Here is a 24,090-nt window from a genome sequence, read left to right on the forward strand (position 1 = left end):
ACGGCGATGATTCCGGTAAGATCGTTTCATTTTGTTCTCATATGATAACGTAAGAAGACAGGGTTACAGTGTGAATCCTGTATCTGTATGGAATTGAAGGTTAATATCTACGGAAGGGGATTATTGAACAGGGGGAATTTATGCATAATTTGCTTTGTTTTTTTGCTGCGATATGTGTGAGATGAGTCTCAGGCAGATGTTGGAACATTAAGGTTTTACTTTAGTTTTTAGATAACTATGTGGCCTTTTAGATTTGGTGCGTTTATTCCAGGACTCATTGATTTCCACTTTCCTGACCGTGCGGTTTCTCTGTGGCTCCTGGGTCATAGGAGGTGGTGAGTGCCCCAGCCATTGGGGGTATAAAGGTGCCATTTATCTTTTTTCTATAGTCTATCTTGAAAGCGCAAACTATGGTGGATTCTGATGCTTTAGAGGCTACTCCCTCTTTACCTAAATCTAATACCTGTTTTTATTGTGAGGAGGCTACGGTATACCCGCCTGCTCAATTATGTTCCACATGCATTGATAAAGTACTTATATCTAAGAAACTCAAGATGTTTAGTACCACTGAGCCGTCCACCTCTGAGGGGTCTCCATCCAGTGAGGTACGTTTCATGCAGTCATGTCCTACTACAGGTGCAGTTTCCCATGGCACTGCTAATCCTCCTTCGGGAGGGGCCCTCTTACTGCCAGACTTTAGTGCTACAAACGGCAGTGTCTGCGGCCTTCAGTGCTTTACCTCGCCTTGCTAAGCACAAGCGAAAGGTCAAATATTGCTATCCTTCCCAGGGGTCATCTACCAACTTGTTGGTTTTATTTGATACTAGATTATCCGCTAATGACACCTCTGATACTTCAGAGGAGGCTCTTTCTGGGTCGGAATCTGCTGCCTCTAAACCTCCGGCTGCGGAGGAACCAAACTTTAGATTTAGGATCGAGCACTTACGCTTTCTCTTAAAGGAAGTATTGGCTACGTTAGAGATTCCAGAACCTAAATTACCTGAGGAACCTTCTATTCCTAATCTTGATAAGGTTTGAGGACAGGGTGGTGCCACAGACTTTTCCGGTTCCTGTAAAGATGGCAAATATTAAGAATGAATAGTAGAGACTTGGATCTTCTTTTTCCCCTTCTTCCTTTAAGAAATTGTTCCCGGTTCCAGACTCTCAATTAGAGTTGTGGGGGCTGTCCCTAAGGTGGATGGTGCTATCTCCACGCTGGCTAAGCGCACTACTATCCTGCTTAAGGATAGTTTGTCGTTTAAGGAGCCCATGGATAAGAAGCTAGAAACTCAGTTAAGAAAGATATTTCAGCACATGGGGTATTTGTTTCAGCCTGCAGCGGCTGGAGCCACTAATTAATGGTGCGACTCTCTATCTATGATTGAGGTGGAAACTCCCCACGACGAGATCCAGGAAATGCAGATTTGCCTGAATGCCAAGACATCAGGTTTTTCTGTTCTAGACCGTAGGGCACTCTGGCTAAAGTCTTGGTCTACGGACATGACTTTAAAATCTTGATTGCTCTCCCTTACATTTAAGGGGATGATTCTTTTTTTTTTCGGTCCAGACCTTGACTCTATCATATCCATGGTCACTGGGGGCAAGGGTGTCTTTCTACGCAGGATAAGAAGAATAAACCTAAAGGACAGGGTCCTAATTTTTGTCACTTTCGTTCGGATAAACCCTAATGCCGGCAGCGCTCCGCAAAGCCTGAACAGTCCAAGGGAACTTGGAAACAGTCTCAATCTTGGAATAAGTCCAAGCAGAACAAGAAGCCAGCCGAAACAAAATCGGCAAAGGGGCGACCTCCGATTCGTCTTTGGATTGTGTTGGGGGCAGACTATCTCTCTTTTTGGAGGCTTGGCTTGGAGACGTGCAAGACCCTTGGGTTCTGGAGGTCATCGCTCAGGGTTACAGGATAGGTTTCAAATCTCATCCACCCAGGGGCAGATTCCTCTTATCAAACCTGTCTTCAAGACCAGAAAAACGAGAAGCTTTTCTTCTATAAGGTACGACAAGTCCACGGATTCATCCTTTACTCGTGGGATATTATCCTCCTGCTAACAGGAATTGGCAAAGAGCAGCAGAGCTGTCTATATAGCTCCTCCCTTACCTCCACCCCCCAGTCATTCTCTTTGCCTACTCTAAGTACTAGGAAGGGTAAAGTGAAAGAGGTGATAAAATATTAGTTTTTAATTTCTTCAAGCAAGAGTGTTTTTGTTTTAAATGGTACCGGTGTGTACTATTCTCAGGCAGCAGATGGATGAAGACTTCTGCCTGGAGGCTGATTATCTTAGCATTTGTAACTAAGATCCAGTGCTGTTCCCACAGAGGCTGAGGGGTAAAAGAAACTTCAGTGTGAGGAACGTTTTCATGCTATATAGCAGTGAGGTATGTTCAGTCATTTCTTTCTGGAGAGACTGTGTATTTCAGAAAGGCTGACAGTATCCCCATGAGGGTAAGGGTAAGCAGTAATCCTAAGAGCTATAGAAAGGCATTACTAAGCTTGCATAAGGGGCTCATTAAAAAATGGTTGACACTGAGTTTTTGAATGTTTGTGGGCAAACGTTTTATGAACTGGGAGTGCTGTTAACGTATTGTGGGCAATAACGTTTTTTGGGCATCTTTATTGAGGGTACACTTGGCTTATTTTGGGTTTCAGACCCACTTGGCTAGTTTAAAACCGCTCTGGTGCGGCTCTTTGAGGATCTAGAGACATCGAGTGAGATGGGCAGGGCCTATTTTCGTGCCTCAGATGCACAGTTGTTTTCACTCTGCACGTAGCAAGCTCCAACTCCTGAGGGCCCTTTTGGATGTTTTGGGCCAAATCGAAGCTTTAACCCCATATTTGCAATCCCTGAGGGCAGGTAGGCGCCACAGCAGGGCTGTGGCAAGGTGCTGGGGGTGTTTTTTCCGGATTTGGGCCTTATTTCAATCCGGTTTGCACAATAAAGGGTTAAATGTTAAATTTTCTTGTGGGGCAAACTTAACTACACATATTGAGTCTGCCATCAAAAATTTGGTGCATTTTAAAGCATTTTTGCAGAACGTGTATGCTTTTTTTTCTCAAAGGCGCAGTACCGTTTTTTTAAGATTATTTTTTTCACTAAATAAAGTGTTTTCAAGCTTGTTTGTAGTCATTACTAGCCTGTTCAACATGTCTGACATTGAGGAAAGTCATTGTTCAATATGTTTAGAAGCCATTGTGGAACCCCCACTTAGAATGTGTCCCTCATGCACTGAAAGGTCAATAAATTGCAAAGAACATATTTTAGCTACTAAAAGTATGTCGCAGGATGATTCTCAGTCAGAAGGGAATCCGGTTATGCCATCTAATTCTCCCCAAGTGTCACAACCATTAACGCCCGCACAAGCGACGCCAAGTACTTCTAGTGCGTCTAATTCTTTCAACCTGCAAGATATGGCCGCAGTTATGAATACTACCCTCACAGAGGTTTTATCTAAGCTGCCTGGGTTGCAGGGGAAGCGCAGTAGGTCTGGTGTGAGAAAAAATGCTGAGTCCTCTGACGCTTTATTAGCCATATCCGATGTACCCTCACAATCTTCTGAGTTGGGGGTAAGGGATTTGCTGTCTGAGGGAGAGATTTCTGATTCAGGAAAGATGTTCCCTCAGACAGACTCAGATATGATGGCTTTTAAATTTAAACTAGAACACCACCGCTTATTGCTCAGGGAGATTTTAGCGACTCTGGATGACTGTGACCCTATTGTAGTTCCAGAGAAATTGTGTAAAATGGACAGATATCTAGAGGTTCCTGCCTACACTGATGTTTTTCTGGTCCCTAAGAGGATATCGGACATTGTTACTAAGGAGTGGGATAGACCAGCTATTCCGTTCGCTCCCCCTCCTACTTTTAAGAAAATGTTTCCCATATCAGACACCATGCGGGACTCGTGGCAGACGGTCCCTAAGGTGGAGGGAGCTATTTCTACCCTGACTAAGCGTACAACTATACCTATTGAGGACAGTTGTGCTTTCAAAGATCCTATGGATAAAAAAATGAGAGGGTCTCCTAAAGAAAATATTTGTTCATCAGGGTTTTCTTCTCCAGCCTATAGCGTGCATTGTTCCTGTAACTACTGCAGCTGCTTTTTGGTTTGAGGCTCTGGAGGAGGCTCTTCAGGTTGAGACCCCATTAGATGATATTCTGTATAGGATTAGGGCTCTCAAGCTAGCCAATTCTTTCATTACAGATGCCGCTTTTCAACTGGCTAAATTAGCCGCAAAGAATTCAGGTTTTGACATTTTAGCGCGTAGAGCGTTATGGCTTAAGTCCTGGTCTGCTGATGTGTCATCAAAATCTAAACTTTTAGCCATCCCTTTCAAGGGTAAGACCCTATTCGGACCTGAACTGAAAGAGATCATTTCAGACATCACTGGAGGGAAAGGCCATGCCCTTCCTCAGGTTAAGACAAATAAGATGAGGACCAAACAAAATAATTTTCGTTCCTTTTGAAACTTCAAAGGTGTTCCCTCTACCTCTTCCCCTGCTGCAAAGCAAGAGGGGAATTTTGCCCAATCCAAGTCAGTCTGGAGACATAACCAGGCTTGGAACAAGGGTAAACAGGCCAAGAAGCCCACTGCTGCCACCAAGACAGCATGAAGGGGTAGCCCCCGATCCGGGACTGAATCTAGTTGGGTGCAGACTTTCTCTCTTTGCTCAGGCTTGGGCAAGAAATGTTCAGGACTCCTGAGCTTTAGAAATCGTAACTCAGGGATATCTTCTAGATTTCAGAGATTCTCCTCCAAGGGGGAGATTCCATCTTTCTCAATTGTCTGTAAACCAGGCAAAAAGAGGCGTTCTTACGCTGTGTAGAAGACCTATATACCATAGGAGTGATCTGCCCAGTTCCGAAAACAGGGCAGGGGTTCTACTCCAATCTGTTTGTGGTTCCCAAAAAAAGAGGGAACCTTCAGACCAATTTTAGATCTCAAGATCCTAAAGCAATTCCTCAGAGTTCCATCCTTCAAGATGGAGACCATTCGGACTATTTTACCAATGATCCAGGAGGACTTAAAGGATGCGTATCTACACATCCCTATCCACAGAGATCATCACCAGTTCCTCAGGTTCGCCTTTCTGGACAAGCATTACCAGTTTGTGGCACTTCCATTTGGATTAGCCACTGCTCCAAGGATTTTCACAAAGGTACTAGGGTCCCTTCTAGCGGTTCTAAGACCAAGGGGCATTGCAGTAGTACCTTACTTGGACGACATCCTGATTCAAGCGTCGTCCCTGTCAAAAGCAAAGGCTCATACGGACATCGTCCTAGCCTTTCTCAGATCTAACGGATGGAAGGTGAACAAAGAAAAAAGTTCTCTGTCCCCGTCAACAAGAGTTCCCTTCTTGGGAACAATAATAGATTCCTTAGAAATGAGGATTTTTCTGACAGAGGTCAGAAAATCAAAACTTCTAAGCTCTTGTCAAGTACTTCATTCTGTTCCTCGTCCTTCCATAGCGCATTGCATGGAAGTAATAGGATTGATGGTTGCAACAATGGACATAGTTCCTTTTGCACGAATTCATCTAAGACCATTACAACTGTGCATGCTCAGACAGTGGAATGGGGATTATACAGACTTGTCTCCGACGATTCAAGTAGATCAAAAGACCAGAGATTCACTCCGTTGGTGGCTGACCCTGGACAATCTGTCACAGGGAATGAGCTCCCGCAGACCAGAGTGGGTCATTGTCACGACCGACGCCAGCCTAGTGGGCTGGGGCGCGGTCTGGGAATCCCTGAAAGCTCAGGGTCTATGGTCTCGGGAAGAGTCTCTTCTCCCGATAAACATTCTGGAACTGAGAGCGATATTCAATGCTCTCAGAGCTTGGCCTCAACTAGCAAAGGCCAAATTCATAAGGTTTCAGTCAGACAACATGACGACCGTTGCATATATCAATCAGGGGGGAACAAGGACTTCCCTGGCGATGAAAGAAGTGACCAAGATAATTCAATGGGCGGAAGATCACTCCTGCCACTTGTCTGCGATCCACATCCCAGGAGTGGAAAATTGGGAAGCGGATTTTCTGAGTCGTCAGACATTCCATCCGGGGGAGTGGGAACTCCATCCGGAAATCTTTGCCCAAATAACTCAATTATGGGGCATTCCAGACATGGATCTGATGGCGTCTCGTCAGAACTTCAAGGTTCCTTGCTACGGGTCCAGATCCAGGGATCCCAAGGCGACCCTAGTAGATGCACTAGTAGCACCTTGGACCTTCAACCTAGCTTATGTATTCCCACCGTTTCCTCTCATCCCCAGGCTGGTAGCCAGGATCAATCAGGAGAGGGCCTCGGTGATCTTGATAGCTCCTGCGTGGCCACGCAGGACTTGGTATGCAGACCTGGTGAATGTCATCGACTCCACCATGGAAGCTACCTTTGAGACAGGACCTTCTTGTTCAGGGTCCATTCGAACATCCGAATCTGGTTTCCCTCCAACTGACGGCTTGGAGATTGAACGCTTGATTTTATCAAAGCGTGGGTTTTCAGATTCTGTAATAGATACTCTGATTCAGGCTAGAAAGCCTGTAACTAGAAAAATTTACCATAAAATATGGAAAAAATATATCTGTTGGTGTGAATATAAAGGATTCCCATGGAACAAGATAAAAATTCCTAAGATTCTATCCTTTCTACAAGAAGGGTTTGGAGAAAGGATTATCTGCAAGTTCTCTGAAGGGACAGATCTCTGCTTTATCTGTTTTACTTCACAAAAGACTGGCAGCTGTGCCAGATGTTCAAGCATTTGTTCAGGCTCTGGTTAGGATCAAGCCTGTTTACAGACCTTTGACTCCTCCCTGGAGTCTAAATCTAGTTCTTTCAGTTCTTCAAGGGGTTCCGTTTGAACCCTTACATTCCGTAGATATTAAGTTATTATCTTGGAAAGTTTTGTTTTTGGTTGCAATTTCTTCTGCTAGAAGAGTTTCAGAGTTATCTGCTCTGCAGTGTTCTCCGCCCTATCTGGTGTTCCATGCAGATAAGGTGGTTTTGCGTACTAAGCCTGGTTTTCTTCCGAAAGTTGTTTCCAACAAAAATATTAACCAGGAGATAGTTGTACCTTCTTTGTGTCCGAATCCAGTTTCAAAGAAGGAACGTTTGTTACACAATTTGGACGTAGTCCGTGCTCTAAAATTCTATTTAGAGGCTACTAAAGATTTCAGACAAACATCTTCCTTGTTTGTTGTTTATTCTGGTAAAAGGAGAGGTCAAAAAGCGACTTCTACCTCTCTTCCTTTTGGCTTAAAAGCATTATCCGATTGGCTTATGAGACTGCCGGACGGCAGCCTCCTGAAAGAATCACAGCTCACTCCACTAGGGCTGTGGCTTCCACATGGGCCTTCAAGAACGAGGCTTCTGTTGACCAGATATGTAAGGCAGCGACTTGGTCTTCACTGCACACTTTTGCCAAATTTTACAAATTTGATACTTTTGCTTCTTCGGAGGCTATTTTTGGGAGAAAGGTTTTGCAAGCCGTGGTGCCTTCCATTTAGGTGACCTGATTGGCTCCCTCCCTTCATCCGTGTCCTAAAGCTTTGGTATTGGTTCCCACAAGTAAGGATGACGCCGTGGACCGGACACACCTATGTTGGAGAAAACAGAATTTATGCTTACCTGATAAATTACTTTCTCCAACGGTGTGTCCGGTCCACGGCCCGCCCTGGTTTTTTAATCAGGTCTGATGAATTATTTTCTCTAACTACAGTCACCACGGTATCATATGGTTTCTCCTATATATATTTCCTCCTGTCCGTCGGTCGAATGACTGGGGTGGGCGGAGCCTAGGAGGGATCATGTGACCAGCTTTGCTGGGACTCTTTGCCATTTCCTGTTGGGGAAGAGAATATCCCACAAGTAAGGATGACGCCGTGGACCGGACACACCGTTGGAGAAAGTAATTTATCAGGTAAGCATAAATTCTGTTTTTTAGTAGCTATCTCTTCGGCTCAAAGAGTTTCTGAGCTATCTGCATTACAGTGTGACTCGCCTTACCTTGTTTTCCATGCAGATAAGGTGGTTTTGCGTACCAAACCTGGGTTTCTTCCTAAGATTGTTTCTAATAGGAATATCAATCAGGAGATTGTTGTTCCTTCACTGTGTCCTAATCCTTCATCAAAGAAGGAACGTCTGTTGCACAATCTTGATGTGGTTCGTGCTTTAAAGCTCTACTTACAAGCAACTAAAGATTTCCGTCAAACATCTTGTTTGTTTATTCAGGTAAACGGAGAGGTCAAAAGGCTACGGCTACCTCTTTCCTTTTGGCTGAAAAGCATCATCCGTTTGGCTTATGAGACTGCTGGCCAGCAGCCTCCTGAAAGAGTTACTGCTCGTTCAACTAGAGCTGTGGCTTCCACATGGGCTTTTAAAAATGAGGCTTCTGTTGAACAGATTTGTAAGGCGGCGACTTGGGCTTCGCTTCATACTTTTTCCAAATTTTACAAATTCAATACTTTTGCTTCTTCGGAGGCTATTTTTGGGAGAAAGGTTCTACAAGCAGTGGTGCCTTCCGTTTAAGGTCTCTGTCTTGTCCCTCCCTTCATCCGTGTCCTAAAGCTTTGGTATTGGTATCCCACAAGTAAGGATGAATCCGTGGACTCGATACATCTTACAAGAGAAAACAATTTATGCTTACCTGATAAATTTATTTCTCTTGTGATGTATCGAGTCCACGGCCCGCCCTGTTTAAGACAGGCAGTATATTTTTATTTAAAAAACTTCAGTCACCACTGCACCCTATAGTTTCTCCTTTTCTTCCTAGCCTTCGGTCGAATGACTGGGGGGTGGAGCTAAGGGAGGAGCTATATAGGCAGCTCTGCTGTGGGTGCCCTCTTTGCCACTTCCTGTAAGGAAGGAGAATATCCCACAAGTATGGATGTATCCGTGGACTCGATACATCACAAGAGAAATACATTTATCAGGTAAGCATAAATTATGTTTTCTTCTATGGTACGAGTCCACGGCCGTCCTGTCATTTTAAGACGGATTATATTTCTCTTGTAAGATGTATTGAGTCCACGGATTCATCATTACTTGTGGGATATTCTCCTTCCCTACAGGAAATGGCAGAGAGAGCACCCACAGCAGAGCTGTCTATATAGCTCCCCCCTTAGCTCCACCCCCCAGTCATTCTCTCTGCCTGCTTAACTGCTAGGAAGGGCAAAGAGCTATGTGGTGACTAAAATGTTAGTTTTTTTATTTCTCAAGCAAAAGTTTATTATTTTAAATGGTACTGGTGTGTACTATTTACTCTCTGGCAGAAAAGGGATGAAGATTTCTGCAAGGAGGATGATGATCTTAGCACTTTGTAACTAAGATCCACTGCTGTTCTCACAAAGCCTGAAGAGTACTGGAAAACTTCAGTTGGGAGAACAGTTTGCAGTCTAAGCTGCATATGAGGTATGTTCAGTCTATATTTTTCTAGACAGACTGTTAAATCTAGAAATGGCTGGCAATATCCCCATGAGGGAAGGGTAAAGCTGTATTCAGACACTTTAATAGGAATTTCAGCTTGCTTGAAGGGCCTCATTAGTTACTGGTGACTCTGTTAAGAAAAAAAGTTTTGTTTGATTCATTTATAATGTTTTTTGAAGGGACTAAAGGGGTCATTGTGGCTTGGTTTTGAGTTTTGTAACTCACATGGTTAATTAAGAGACACTCTGGTGTTTCTCTGATAGGCCTCAAAACATCGAGTGAGGTGGGAGGGGCCTATTTTCGACGCCTCAGTTGCGCAGTTTCCTTTTCCCTGAGACATATCACTGCTTCTCCTGTCGTTTCTGCTGTGTTTGAGAGTTGTTAAAGAAGTTTTTTCCCTCGCAAATCGTTCTGAAGGGCAGGTAGGAGCCACAGCAGAGCTGTGGCATGGTGCTGAAAGTCTTTTTTACTGGGTTTAACGTTTTTTCAATCAGTTTTTGCCATTAAAGGGTTAATTGTTTATTTGCATAGCTGTGCAAAGTTACTAAGCCTTTATAATGCTACTGTAAAAATTTTAAGTTTACTGGTTTTTTACACTGTTTTGCAGAACTGGTGCAGCTTTTTTTCTCTTAAAGGTACAGTACAGTTTTATTTCTAAGTGTTTTTTACTTTGTTTACAGTGTTTTCCAAGCTTGCTTGTTACGTTACTAGCCTGTTTAAACATGTGTGACACCAAGGAAAATCCTTGTTTAATATGTTTGGAAGCCATTGTGGAACCCCCTCTTAGAATGTGTCCCACTTGTACTGATATGTCTATAAACTAAAAAAGAACATATATTAGCACTTAAAAATAGTGCAATAGATGATTCTTAGTCAGAAGTAAATGAGGGTTCGCCATCTAGCTCTCCCCAAGTGTCACAACCAGTAACGCCCGCACAAGTGACGCCAAGTACCTCTAGTGCGTCAAATTCTTTTACTTTATAAGTCATGGCCACAGTTATGAATACAACCCTCACAGAGGTTTTATCTAAACTGCCTGGTTTACAAGGAAAGAGTGACAGCTCTGGGTTTAGAAAAAATGCTGAGCCGCCTGGCGCTTAAGTAGCCGTATCTGATATGTCCTCACAATGCTCTGAAGTAGGGGTGAGGGATTTGTTATCTGAGGGAGAAATTTCTGATTCAGGAAAGACGCTTTCTCGGACAGATTCTGATATGACGGCCTTTAAATTTAAGCTTGAACACCTCCGCTTATTGGTCAGGGAGGTATTAGCGACTCTAGATGATTGTGACCCTATAGTGGTTCCAGAGAAATTGTGTAAAATGGATAGATACTTAGAGGTTCCTGTTTACACTGATGTTTTTCCAGTCCCTAAGAGGATTGTGAATATTATTACTAAGGAGTGGGATAGACCACGTATTCCGTTCTCTACCCCTCCTTTTTTTAAGAAAATGTTTCCCATATCTGACTCCATGCGGGACTCGTGGCAGACAGTTCCTAAGGTGGAGGGAGCTATTTCTACTCTAAGCGTACAACTATACCTATCGAAGACAGTTGTGCTTTCAAAGATCCTATGGATAAAAAATTAGAGGGTCTCCTGAAGAAAATTTTTGTTCATCAGGGTTTTTCTCTCCAACCTATTGCGTGCATTGTTCCTGTAACTACTGCAGCTGCTTTCTGGTTTGAGGCTCTAGAAGAGGCTCTTCAGATGGAGACTCCATTAGAGGAGATTATGGACAGAATCAAGGCCCTTTAGTTGGCTAAATCTTTTATTACAGATGCCGCATTTCAACTGGCTAAATTAGCGGCAAAGAATTCAGGTTTAGCCATTTTAGCACGCAGGGCGTTATGGCTTAAGTCCTGGTCTGCTGATGTGTCATCTAAATCTAAACTTTTGAACATATCTTTCAAAGGAAAGACCCTATTTGGGCCTGAACTGAAAGAGATTATTTCAGACATCACTGGAGGGAAAGGTCATGCCCTTCCTCAGGATAGATCAAATAAGATGAAGATCAAACAAAATAATTTTCGTTCCTTTCGGAACTTCGAGTGGTTTCGTTTCAGCTTCCTCTGCTACAAAGCAAGAGGGGAATTTTGCCCAATCCAAGTCAGTCTGGAGACCTAACCAGGCTTGGAACAAGGGTAAACAGGTCAAAAAGCCTGCAGCTGCCTCTAAGACAGCATGAAGGGGTAGCCCCCGATCCGGGACCGGATCTAGTAGAGGGCAGACTCTCTCTCTTCGCTCCGGCTTGGGCAAGAGATGTTCACGATCCCTGGGCTTTAGAAATTGTGTCCCAGGGATATCTTCTGGAATTCAAAGACTCCCTTCCAAGGGGGAGATTTCATATTTCTTTCATGTAATTAGCAAGAGTCCATGAGCTAGTGACGTATGGGATATACATTCCTACCAGGAGGGGCAAAGTTTCCCAAACCTCAAAATGCCTACAAATACACCCCTCACCACACCCACAAATCAGTTTTTACAAACTTTGCCTCCCATGGAGGTGGTGAAGTAAGTTTGTGCTAGATTCTACGTTGATATGCGCTTCGCAGCAGGCTGGAGCCCGGTTTTCCTCTCAGTGTGCAGTGAATGTCAGAGGGATGTGAAGAGAGTATTGCCTATTTGAATTCAATGATCTCCTTCTACGGGATCTATTTCATAGGTTCTCTGTTATCGGTCGCAGAGATTCATCTCTTACCTCCCTTTTCAGATTGACGATATACTCTTATATACCATTACCTCTACTGATTCTCGTTTCAGTACTGGTTTGGCTTTCTACTACATGTAGATGAGTGTCCTGGGGTAAGTAAGTCTTATTTTTTGTGACACTCTAAGCTATGGTTGGGCACTTTTATATAAAGTTCTAAATATATGTTTTTAAACATTTATTTGCCTTGATTCAGGATGATCAATATTCCTTATTTCAGACATTCAGTTTCATTATTGGCATAATGCATATGAATTATAACATTTTTTCTTACCTTAAAAATTGACTTTTTTCCCTGTGGGCTGTAAGGCTCGCGGGGGCTGAAAATGCGTCATTCTTGGCACGGACTTTTTTGGCGCAAAAAATTTCCTTGTCATTTCCGGCGTCATACTTGTCGCCGGAAGTTGTTCGTGTTTGCGTCATTTTTTTGACGTTTTGCGCCAAAAATGTCGGCGTCACCGGATGTTGCGTCATTTTTGGCGCCAAAAGCATTTGGGCGCCAATAATGTGGGCGGCTTTTTTGGCGCTAAAAAATGTGGGCGTCATTTTTGTCTCCACCTTTTTTCTCACATTATTTAAGTCTCATTTTTCATTTGCTTCTGGTTGCTAGAGGCTTTTTCATTGGCATTTTTTCCCATTCCTGAAACTGCCTTTTAAGGAATTTGATAGATTTTGCTTTATATGTTGTTTTTTCTCTTACATATTGCAAGATGTCTCAGATTGACCCTGGATCAGAAGCTACTTCTGGAAAAACGCTGCCTGATGCTGGTTCCACCAAAGTTAAGTGTATCTGCTGTAAACTTGTGGTAACTGTCCCTCCGGCTGTAGTTTGTGATGAATGTCATGATAAGCTTGCTAATGCAGATAGTATTTCCATTAGTAATATACCATTACCTGTTGCTGTTCCATCAACATCTAATACTCAGGATGTTCCTGTTAATATAAGAGATTTTGTTTCTAAATCTATTAGGAAGGCTATGTCTGTTATTCCTCCTTCCAGTAAACGTAAAAGGTCTTTTAAAACTTCACATTTTTCAGATGAATTTTTAAATGAACATCATCATTCTGATTTTTCTGTTTCTGATGATGATTTTTCTGGTTCAGAGGATTCTGTCTCAGATATTGACACTGATAAATCTTCATATTTATTTAAAATGGAATTTATTCGTTCTTTACTTAAATAAGTTTTAATCGCATTAGAGATGGAGGAATCTAGTCCTCTTGATACTAAATCTACTAAGCGTTTAAATTCGTTTTTTAAACCTCCTACAGTTATTCCGGAAGTTTTTCCTGTCCCTGATGCTATTTCTGAAGTAATTTCTAGGGAATGGAATAATCTGGGTAATTCATTTACTCCTTCTAAAAGGTTTAAGAAATTGTATCCTGTGCCATCTGACAGGTTAGAGTTTTGGGACAAAATCCCTAAGGTTGATGGGGCTATCTCTACTCTCGCTAAACGTACTACTATTCCTACGGCAGATAGTACTTCCTTTAAGGATCCTTTAGATAGGAAAATTGAATCCTTTCTAAGAAAAGCTTACTTATGTTCAGGTAATCTTCTTAGACCTGCTATATCTTTAGCGGATGTTGCTGCAGCTTCAAATTTTTGGTTGGAAGCTTTAGCACAACAAGTAACAGATCATAATTCTCATAGCATTGTTAATCTTCTTCAACATGCTAATAATTTTATTTGTGATGCCATCTTTGATATCATTAGGGTTGATGTCAGGTATATGTCTCTAGCTATTTTAGCTAGAAGAGCTTTATGGCTTAAAACTTGGAATGCTGATATGTCTTCCAAGTCAACCTTGCTTTCCCTTTCTTTCCAGGGTAATAAATTATTTGGTTCACAGTTGGATTCTATTATTTCAACTGTTACTGGGGGGAAAGGAACTTTTTTACCACAGGATAAAAAATCTAAAGGTAAATTTAGGTCTACTAATCGTTTTCGTTCCTTTCGTCACAATAAGGAACAAAAGCCTGATCCTTCCCCTACAGGAGCGGTATCAGTTTGGAAACCATCTACAGTCTGGAATAAATCCAAGCCTTTTAGAAAGCCAAAGCCAGCTCCCAAATCAACATGAAGGTGCGGTCCTCATTCCAGCCCAGCTGGTAGGGGGCAGATTACGATTTTTCAAAGAAATTTGGATCAATTCGATTCACAATCTTTGGATTCAGAACATTGTTTCACAAGGGTACAGAATAGGCTTCAAGATAAGGCCTGCTGCAAGAAGATTTTTTCTTTCCCGTGTCCCAGTAAATCCTGTGAAGGCTCAAGCATTTCTGAAATGTGTTTCAGATCTAGAGTTGGCTGGAGTAATTATGCCAGTTTTCAATTCTGGAACAGGGGCTGGGGTTTTACTCAAATCTCTTCATTGTACCAAAGAAGGAGAATTCCTTCAGACCAGTTCTGGATTTAAAAATATTGAATCATTATGTAAGGATACCAACATTCAAAATGGTAACTATAAGGACTATTCTGCCTTTTGTTCAGCAAGGGCATTATATGTCCACAATAGATTTACAGGATGCATATCTGCATATTCCGATTCATCCAGATCACTATCAGTTTCTAAGATTCTCTTTCCTAGACAAGCATTACCAGTTTGTGGCTCTGCCGTTTGGCCTAGCAACAGCTCCAAGGATTTTTACAAAGGTTCTCGGTGCCCTTCTGTCTGTAATCAGAGAACAGGGTATTGTGGTATTTCCTTATTTGGACGATATCTTGGTACTTGCTCAGTCTTCACATTTAGCAGAATCTCATACAAATCAACTTGTATTGTTCCTTCGAGAACATGGTTGGAAGATCAATTTACCAAAAAGTTCATTGATTCCTCAGACAAGGGTAACCTTTTTAGGTTTCCAGATAGATTCAGTGTCCATGACTCTGTCTCTGACAGACAAGAGACGTCAAAAATTGGTTTCAGCTTGTCGAAACCTTCAGTCTCAATCATTCCCTTCGGTAGCCTTATGCATGGAAATTCTAGGTCTTATGACTGCTGCATCGGACGCGATCCCCTTTGCTCGTTTTCACATGCGACCTCTTCAGCTCTGTATGCTGAACCAGTGGTGCAGGGATTACACAAAGATATCTCAATTAATATCTTTAAAACCGATTGTACGACACTCTCTGACGTGGTGGACAGACCACCATCGTTTAGTTCAGGGGGCTTCTTTTGGTCTTCCGACCTGGACTGTGATTTCAACAGATGCAAGTCTGACAGGTTGGGGAGCTGTTTGGGGGTCTCTGACAGCACAAGGGGTTTGGGAATCTCAGGAGGTGAGATTACCAATCAACATTTTGGAACTCCGTGCAATTTTCAGAGCTCTTCAGTCATGGCCCCTTCTAAAGAGAGAGTCGTTCATTTGTTTTCAGACGGACAATGTCACAACCGTGGTATATGTCAATCATCAAGGAGGGACTCACAGTCCTCTGGCCATGAAAGAAGTATCTCGAATACTGGTATGGGCGGAATCCAGCTCCTGTCTAATTTCTGCGGTTCATATCCCAGGTATAGACAATTGGGAAGCGGATTATCTGTCGCCAAACGTTACATCCGGGCGAATGGTCTCTTCACCCAGAGGTATTTCTTCAGATTGTTCAAATGTGGGGACTTCCAGAAATAGATCTGATGGCTTCTCATCTAAACAAGAAACTTCCCAGGTATCTGTCCAGATCCAGGGATCCTCAGGCGGAGGCAGTGGATGCATTGTCACTTCCTTGGAAGTATCATCCTGCCTATATCTTTCCGCCTCTAGTTCTTCTTCCAAGAGTGATTTCCAAGATTCTAAAGGAGTGCTCGTTTGTTCTGCTGGTGGCTCCAGCATGGCCTCACAGGTTTTGGTATGCAGATCTTGTCCGGATGGCCACTTGCCAACCATGGACTCTTCCTTTAAGACCAGACCTTATATCGCAAGGTCCTTTTCTCCAACATAGGTGTGTCCGGTCCACGGCGTCATCCTTACTTGTGGGATATTCTCTTCCCCAACAGGAAATGGCAAAGAGCCCAGCAAAGCTGGTCACATGATCCCTCCTAGGCTCCGCCTTCCCCAGTCATTCTCTTTGCCGTTGCACAGGCAACATCTCCACGGAGATGGCTCAGAGTTTTTTGGTGTTTAAATGTAGTTTTTATTCTTCTATCAAGAGTTTATTTTAAAATAGTGCTGGTATGTACTATTTACTCTGAAACAGAAAAGAGATGAAGATTTCTGTTTGTAAGAGGAAAATGATTTTAGCAACCGTTACTAAAATCGATGGCTGTTTCCACACAGGACTGTTGAGAGGAATTAACTTCAGTTGGGGGAAACAGTGAGCAGACTTTGGCTGCTTGAGGTATGACACATTTCTAACAAGACTTGGTAATGCTGGAAGCTGTCATTTTCCCTATGGGATCCGGTAAGCCATTTTCTTAATTTTCAATATAAGAATAAAAGGGCTTCACAAGGGCTTTAAAGACTGGTAGACATTTTTCTGGGCCAAAACGATTACTTTATAAGCATATTTATTGGTTTATGACTTTGGAGAGTTATTTTAATCTTGGGAATTTTATTAAAAAAACGGCAGGCACTGTATTGGACACCTTTTTCACTGGGGGCCTTTTCTAGTCATAGGCAGAGCCTCATTTTCGCGCCACTAATGCGCAGTTGTTTTGAGAAGCAAGGCATGCAGATGCATGTGTGAGGAGCTCAGATCCACTGAAAAAGCTTATTTAAGGCGTCATTTGGTATCGTATTCCCCTCTGGGCTTGGTTGGGTCTCAGCAAAGCAGATACCAGGGACTGTATAGGGGTTAAATGTAAAAACGGCTCCGGTTCCGTTATTTTAAGAGTTAAAGCTTTCAAATTTGGTGTGCAATACTTTTAAGGCTTTATGACACTGTGGTGAAATTTTGGTGAATTTTGAACATTTCCTTCATACTTTTGCGTATATTCAGTAAAAAAGTGTGTTCAGTTTAAAATTTAAAGAGACAGTAACGGTTTTATTTTAAAACGTTTTTTGTGCTTTGTTATCAAGTTTATGCCTATTAACATGTCTGAACTATCAGATAGACGATGTTCTGTATGTTCGGAAGCCAAGGTTCCTCTTTATTTAAATATATGTGATGAATGTGACAAACAAAGTAGGGACAATGATGCCACTGATAATAATGTTGCCCAAAATGATTCCTTAAGTGAGGGGAGTAAGCATGGTACTGCATCATCTCCTTCTATGTCTACACCAGTCTTGCCCACTCAGGAGGTCCCTAGTGAATCTAGTGCGCCAATCCTCCTTACTATGCAACAATTAACGGCTGTAATGGATAATTCTATTAAAAACATTTTAGCCAAAATGCCCACTTATCAGCGAAAGCGCGACTGCTCTGTTTTAGATACTGAAGAGCATGAGGACGCTGATGATAATGGTTCTGACATGCCCTTACACCAGTCTGAAGGGGCTAGGGAGGTTTTGTCTGAGGGAGAAATTTCAGATTCAGGAAAAATTTCTCAACTAGCTGAACCTGATGTTATTACATTTAAATTTAAATTGGAACATCTCCGCGCTCTGCTTAAGGAGGTGTTATCTACTCTGGATGATTGTGACAATTTGGTCATTCCAGAGAAATTATGTAAGATGGACAGGTTCCTAGAGGTCCCGGTGCCCCCCGAAGCTTTTCCTATACCCAAGCGGGTGGCGGACATTGTAAATAAAGAATGGGAAAGGCCCGGCATACCTTTTGTCCCTCCCCCTATATTTAAGAAATTATTTCCTATGGTCGACCCCAGGAAGGACTTATGGCAGACAGTCCCCAAGGTCGAGGGGGCGGTTTCTACTCTAAACAAACGCACCACTATCCCTATAGAAGATAGTTGTGCTTTCAAAGATCCTATGGATAAAAAATTAGAGGGTTTGCTTAAAAAGATGTTTGTTCAGCAAGGTTACCTTCTGCAACCAATTTCATGCATTGTTCCTGTCACTACAGCAGCGTGTTTCTGGTTCGAGGAACTAGAAAAGTCGCTCAATCAAGCATCCTCTTATGAGGAGGTTATGGACAGAGTTCAAGCACTTAAGTTGGCTAACTCTTTTACCTTAGACGCCACTTTGCAATTAGCTAGATTAGCGGCGAAAAATTCAGGTTTTGCTATTGTGGCGCGCAGAGCGCTTTGGCTGAAGTCTTGGTCAGCGGATGTGTCCTCCAAGAACAGATTGCTTAACATCCCTTTCAAGGGGAAAACGCTGTTTGGCCCTGACTTGAAAGAGATTATTTCAGACATCACTGGGGGAAAGGGCCACGCCCTTCCTCAGGATAGGTCTTTTAAGGCTAAAAACTCAAACCAAGCCAGCCTGGAGACCGATGCAAGGCTGGAACAAAGGTAAGCAGGCCAAGAAGCCCGCTACCGCTACCAAGACAGCATGAGATGCTGGCCCCCGATCCGGGACCGGATCTGGTGGGGGGCAGACTCTCTCTCTTCGCTCAGGCTTGGGCAAGAGATGTTCAGGATCCTTGGGCGCTAGAAATAGTTTCTCAAGGTTATCTCCTGGAATTCAAGGAACTACCCCCAAGGGGAAGGTTCCACAGGTCTCAATTGTCTTCAGACCAAATAAAGACAGGCATTCTTACATTGTGTAGAAGACCTGTTAAAAATGGGAGTGATTCATCCTGTTCCATTAGGAGAACAAGGGATGGGGTTTTACTCCAATCTGTTCATAGTTCCCAAAAAAGAGGGAACATTCAGGCCAATTTTGGATCTCAAGATCCTAAACAAATTTCTCAAGGTCCCATCGTTCAAGATGGAAACCATTCGGACAATTCTTCCTACCATCCAGGAAGGTCAATTCATGACCACGGTGGATTTAAAGGATGCGTATCTACATATTCCTATCCACAAGGAACATCATCGGTTCCTAAGATTCGCCTTTCTGGACAAGCATTACCAGTTTGTGGCACTTCCATTCGGACTAGCCACTGCTCCAAGAATTTTCACAAAGGTACTAGGGTCCCTTCTAGCGGTGCTAAGGCCAAGGGGCATTGCAGTAGTACCCTACTTGGACGACATACTGATTCAAGCGTCGTCTCTACCACAAGCAAAGGCTCATACGGACATTGTCCTAGCCTTTCTCAGATCTCACGGGTGGAAAGTGAACGTAGAAAAAAGTTCTCTATTCCCGTCAACAAGAGTTCCCTTCTTGGGAACAATAATAGACTCCTTGGAAATGAAGATTTTTCTGACAGAAGCCAGAAAATCAAAACTTCTAAGCTCTTGTCAAGTACTTCATTCTGTTCTTCTTCCTTCCATAGCGCAGTGCATGGAAGTAATAGGTTTGATGGTTGCGGCAATGGACATAGTTCCTTTTGCGCGAATTCATCTAAGACCATTACAACTGTGCATGCTCAGACAGTGGAATGGGGATTATACAGATTTGTCCCCGACGATCCAAGTAGATCAGAGGACCAGAGATTCACTCCGTTGGTGGCTGACCCTGGACAACCTGTCCCAAGGGGTGAGCTTCAGAAGACCAGAGTTGGTCATTGTAACGACCGACGCCAGCCTGGTGGGCTGGGGCGCGGTCTGGAAACACCTGAAGGCTCAGGGTCTATGGTCTCGGGAAGAATCTCTTCTCCCGATAAACATTCTGGAACTGAGAGCGATATTCAATGCTCTCAAGGCTTGGCCTCAACTAGCAAAGGCCAAATTCATAAGGTTTCAATCAGACAACATGACGACTGTTGCATACATCAACCATCAGGGGGGAACAAGGAGTTCCCTGGCGATGGAAGAAGTGACCAAAGTAATTCAATGGGCGGAGCTTCACTCCTGCCACTTGTCTGCAATCCACATCCCAGGAGTGGAAAATTGGGAAGCGGATTTTCTGAGTCGTCAGACATTTCTTCCGGGGGAGTGGGAACTCCATCCGGAAATCTTTGCCCAAATAACTCAATTATGGGGCATTCCAGACATGGATCTGATGGCGTCTCGTCAGAACTTCAAGGTTCCTTGCTACGGGTCCAGATCCAGGGATCCCAAGGCGACTCTAGTAGATGCACTAGTAGCGCCCTGGACCTTCAACCTAGCTTATGTGTTCCCACCGTTTCCTCTCATTCCCAGGCTGGTAGCCAGGATCAATCAAGAGAGGGCTTCGGTGATCTTGATAGCTCCTGCGTGGCCACGCAGAACTTGGTATCCAGCCACGCAGAACTTGGTATGCAGACCTGGTGAATATGTCATCGGCTCCACCATGGAAGCTACCTTTGAGACGGGACCTTCTTGTTCAAGGTCCGTTCGAACATCCGAATCTGGCATAACTCCAACTGACTGCTTGGAGATTGAACGCTTGATTTTATCAAAGCGTGGGTTCTCAGATTCTGTCATTGATACTCTTATTCAGGCTAGAAAGCCTGTAACTAGGAAAATTTACCATAAAGTATGGAAGAAATATATCTGTTGGTGCGAATCGAAAGGATTCCCATGGAACAGGGTAAAAATTCCTAAGATTCTATCCTTTCTACAAGAGGGTTTGGAGAAAGGATTATCTGCAAGTTCTTTGAAGGGACAGATTTCTGCTTTATCTGTTTTACTTCACAAGAAGCTGGCGGCTGTGCCAGATGTTCAGGCTTTTGTTCAGGCTCTGGTTAGAATCAAGCCTGTTTACAAACCTTTGACTCCTCCTTGGAGTCTCAATTTAGTTCTTTCAGTTCTTCAAGGGGTTCCGTTTGAACCCTTACATTCCGTAGATATTAAGTTATTATCTTGGAAAGTTTTGTTTTTGGTTGCAATTTCTTCTGCTAGAAGAGTTTCAGAATTATCTGCTCTGCAGTGTTCTCCTCCTTATCTGGTGTTCCATGCAGATAAGGTGGTTTTGCGTACTAAACCTGGTTTTCTTCCGAAAGTTGTTTCTAACAAAAATATTAACCAGGAGATAGTTGTGCCTTCTTTGTGTCCGAATCCAGTTTCAAAGAAGGAACGTTTGTTGCACAATTTGGATGTAGTTCGTGCTCTAAAATTTTATTTAGAGGCTACAAAGGATTTCAGACAAACATGTTTGTTGTTTATTCTGGTAAAAGGAGAGGTCAAAAAGCAACTTCTACCTCTCTCTCTTTTTGGCTTAAAAGCATCATCAGATTGGCTTATGAGACTGCCGGACGGCAGCCTCCTGATAGAATCACAGCTCATTCCACTAGGGCTGTGGCTTCCACATGGGCCTTCAAGAACGAGGCTTCTGTTGATCAGATATGTAAGGCAGCGACTTGGTCTTCACTGCACACTTTTACCAAATTTTACAAATTTGATACTTTTGCTTCTTCTGAGGCTATTTTTGGGAGAAAGGTTTTGCAAACCGTGGTGCCTTCCATCTAGGTGACCTGATTTGCTCCCTCCCATCATCCGTGTCCTAAAGCTTTGATATTGGTTCCCACAAGTAAGGATGACGCCGTGGACCGGACACACCTATGTTGGAGAAAACAGAATTTATGTTTACCTGATAAATTACTTTCTCCAACGGTGTGTCCGGTCCACGGCCCGCCCTGGTTTTTTAATCAGGTCTGATGATTTAATTTCTCTAACTACAGTCACCACGGTATCATATGATTTCTCCTATGCAAATATTCCTCCTTTACGTCGGTCGAATGACTGGGGAAGGCGGAGCCTAGGAGGGATCATGTGACCAGCTTTGCTGGGCTCTTTGCCATTTCCTGTTGGGAAAGAGAATATCCCACAAGTAAGGATGACGCCGTGGACCGGACACACCGTTGGAGAAAGTAATTTATCAGGTAAACATAAATTCTGTTTTTTCATCAGGATCTCAAATCCTTAAATTTGAAGGTATGGAGATTGAACGCTTGATTCTCAGTCATAGAGGTTTCTCTGACTCTGTGATTAATACTATGTTACAGGCTCGTAAATCTGTATCTAGGAAGATATATTATCGAGTCTGGAAGATTTACATTTCTTGGTGTTTTTCTCATCATTTTTCTTGGCATTCTTTTAGAATTCCTAGAATTTTACAGTTTCTTCAGGATGGTTTGGATAAAGGTTTGTCTGCAAGTTCCTTGAAAGGACAAATCTCTGCTCTTTCTGTTCTTTTTCACAGAAAGATTGCTAGTCTTCCTGATATTCATTGTTTTGTACAAGCTTTGGTTTGTATAAAACCTGTTCTTAAGTCAATTTCTCCTCCTTGGAGTTTGAATTTGGTTCTGGGGGCTCTTCAAGCTCCTCCGTTTGAACCTATGCATTCGCTGGACATTAAATTACTTTCTTGGAAAGTTTTGTTTCTTTTGGCCATCTCTTCTGCTAGAAGAGTTTCTGAATTATCTGCTCTTTCTTGTGAGTCTCCTTTTCTGATTTTTCATCAGGATAAGGCGGTGTTGCGAACTTCTTTTAAATTTTTACCTAAGGTTGTGAATTCTAACAACATTAGTAGAGAAATTGTGGTTCCTTCATTATGTCCTAATCCTAAGAATTCTAAGGAGAAATCATTGCATTCTTTGGATGTAGTTAGAGCTTTGAAATATTATGTTGAAGCTACTAAAAATTTCCGAAAGACTTCTAGTCTATTATCTTTTCCGGTTTTAGGAAAGGTCAGAAGGCCTCTGCCATTTCTTTGGCGTCTTGGTTAAAGTCTTTGATTCATCATGCTTATGTCGAGTCGGGTAAAACTCCGCCTCTAAGGAATACAGCTCATTCTACTAGGTCAGTTTCTACTTCCTGGGCGTTTAGGAATGAAGCTTCGGTTGATCAGATTTGCAAAGCAGCAACTTGGTCTTCTTTGCATACTTTTACTAAATTCTACCATTTTGATGTGTTTTCTTCTTCTGAAGCAGTTTTTGGTAGAAAAGTACTTCAGGCAGCTGTTTCAGTTTGATTCTTCTGCTTATAATTTCAGTTTTTTTCATTATAAGATTAAACTTTGTTTTTGGGTGTGGATTATTTTCAGCGGAATTGGCTGTCTTTATTTTATCCCTCCCTCTCTAGTGACTCTTGCGTGGAAGTTCCACATCTTGGGTATCTGCTATCCCATACGTCACTAGCTCATGGACTCTTGCTAATTACATGAAAGAAAACATAATTTATGTAAGAACTTACCTGATAAATTCATTTCTTTCATATTAGCAAGAGTCCATGAGGCCCACCCTTTTTTGTGGTGGTTATGATTTTTTTGTATAAAGCACAATTATTCCAATTCCTTATTTTTTATGCTTTCGCACTTTTGTCTTATCACCCCACTTCTTGGCTATGCGTTAAACTGATTTGTGGGTGTGGTGAGGGGTGTATTTATAGGCATTTTGAGGTTTGGGAAACTTTGCCCCTCCTGGTAGGAATGTATATCCCATACGTCACTAGCTCATGGACTCTTGCTAATATGAAAGAAATTAATTTATCAGGTAAGTTCTTACATAAATTATGTTTTTCTATGCCTGTTACTAACTAACTATCCCAAATACGCTTTTTATCAATAGCATTTCATTAACATATCTCTACCGTATATCAGAAATCTTGTCTGCAAATTTAATTGTTTTCCAAACCCACTCCGTGGGTATCCTTTGCTCTGTACCAATCCGTTTACAATACCTAGGTTTCAAAATGGCGCTTTAAACACAAAGTTATTGGTTTAACTATTTTGAACACGCAGTGCTGAAAATAGTGGGCAGGATAACGTGACATCATCGGCGAATAAAAGATATAACTTTTAGAACATTATGAAACTTCGTTTTGGAGAAAATATAGGTCAGTAGGTTTTAATTAATGTTTATTAACTTTAATATGTTAGTTGTTTAGCTTAAAAATTATAACAGAAAGTAATCCTTTAACCTTTCCAATTTAATTCTATTATGAAATTCATTTAATTATCTTGGTGTCTTTTACTGAAAAGCATACCTAGCTGGTCTCAGGAGAAGTAAACACAATAAGTATATATATATTTATTAGATTATAGAGGTAAATTAAATGGAAAGTTGTATAAAATGGTATATTCGAT

General features: G+C 42.4%; 1 protein-coding gene across 1 annotated transcript in view; it reads left to right on the forward strand.

Moving 5' to 3' along the window:
• The window catches only part of SRCAP (Snf2 related CREBBP activator protein), a gene marked incomplete at its 3' end in the record, with an annotated part of 711,452 nt that overhangs the window by 537,496 nt on the left and 149,866 nt on the right, over positions 1-24,090 (forward strand).

Source organism: Bombina bombina, chromosome 11, assembly GCF_027579735.1.
Source record: "Bombina bombina isolate aBomBom1 chromosome 11, aBomBom1.pri, whole genome shotgun sequence".
NCBI lineage: Eukaryota > Metazoa > Chordata > Amphibia > Anura > Bombinatoridae > Bombina > Bombina bombina.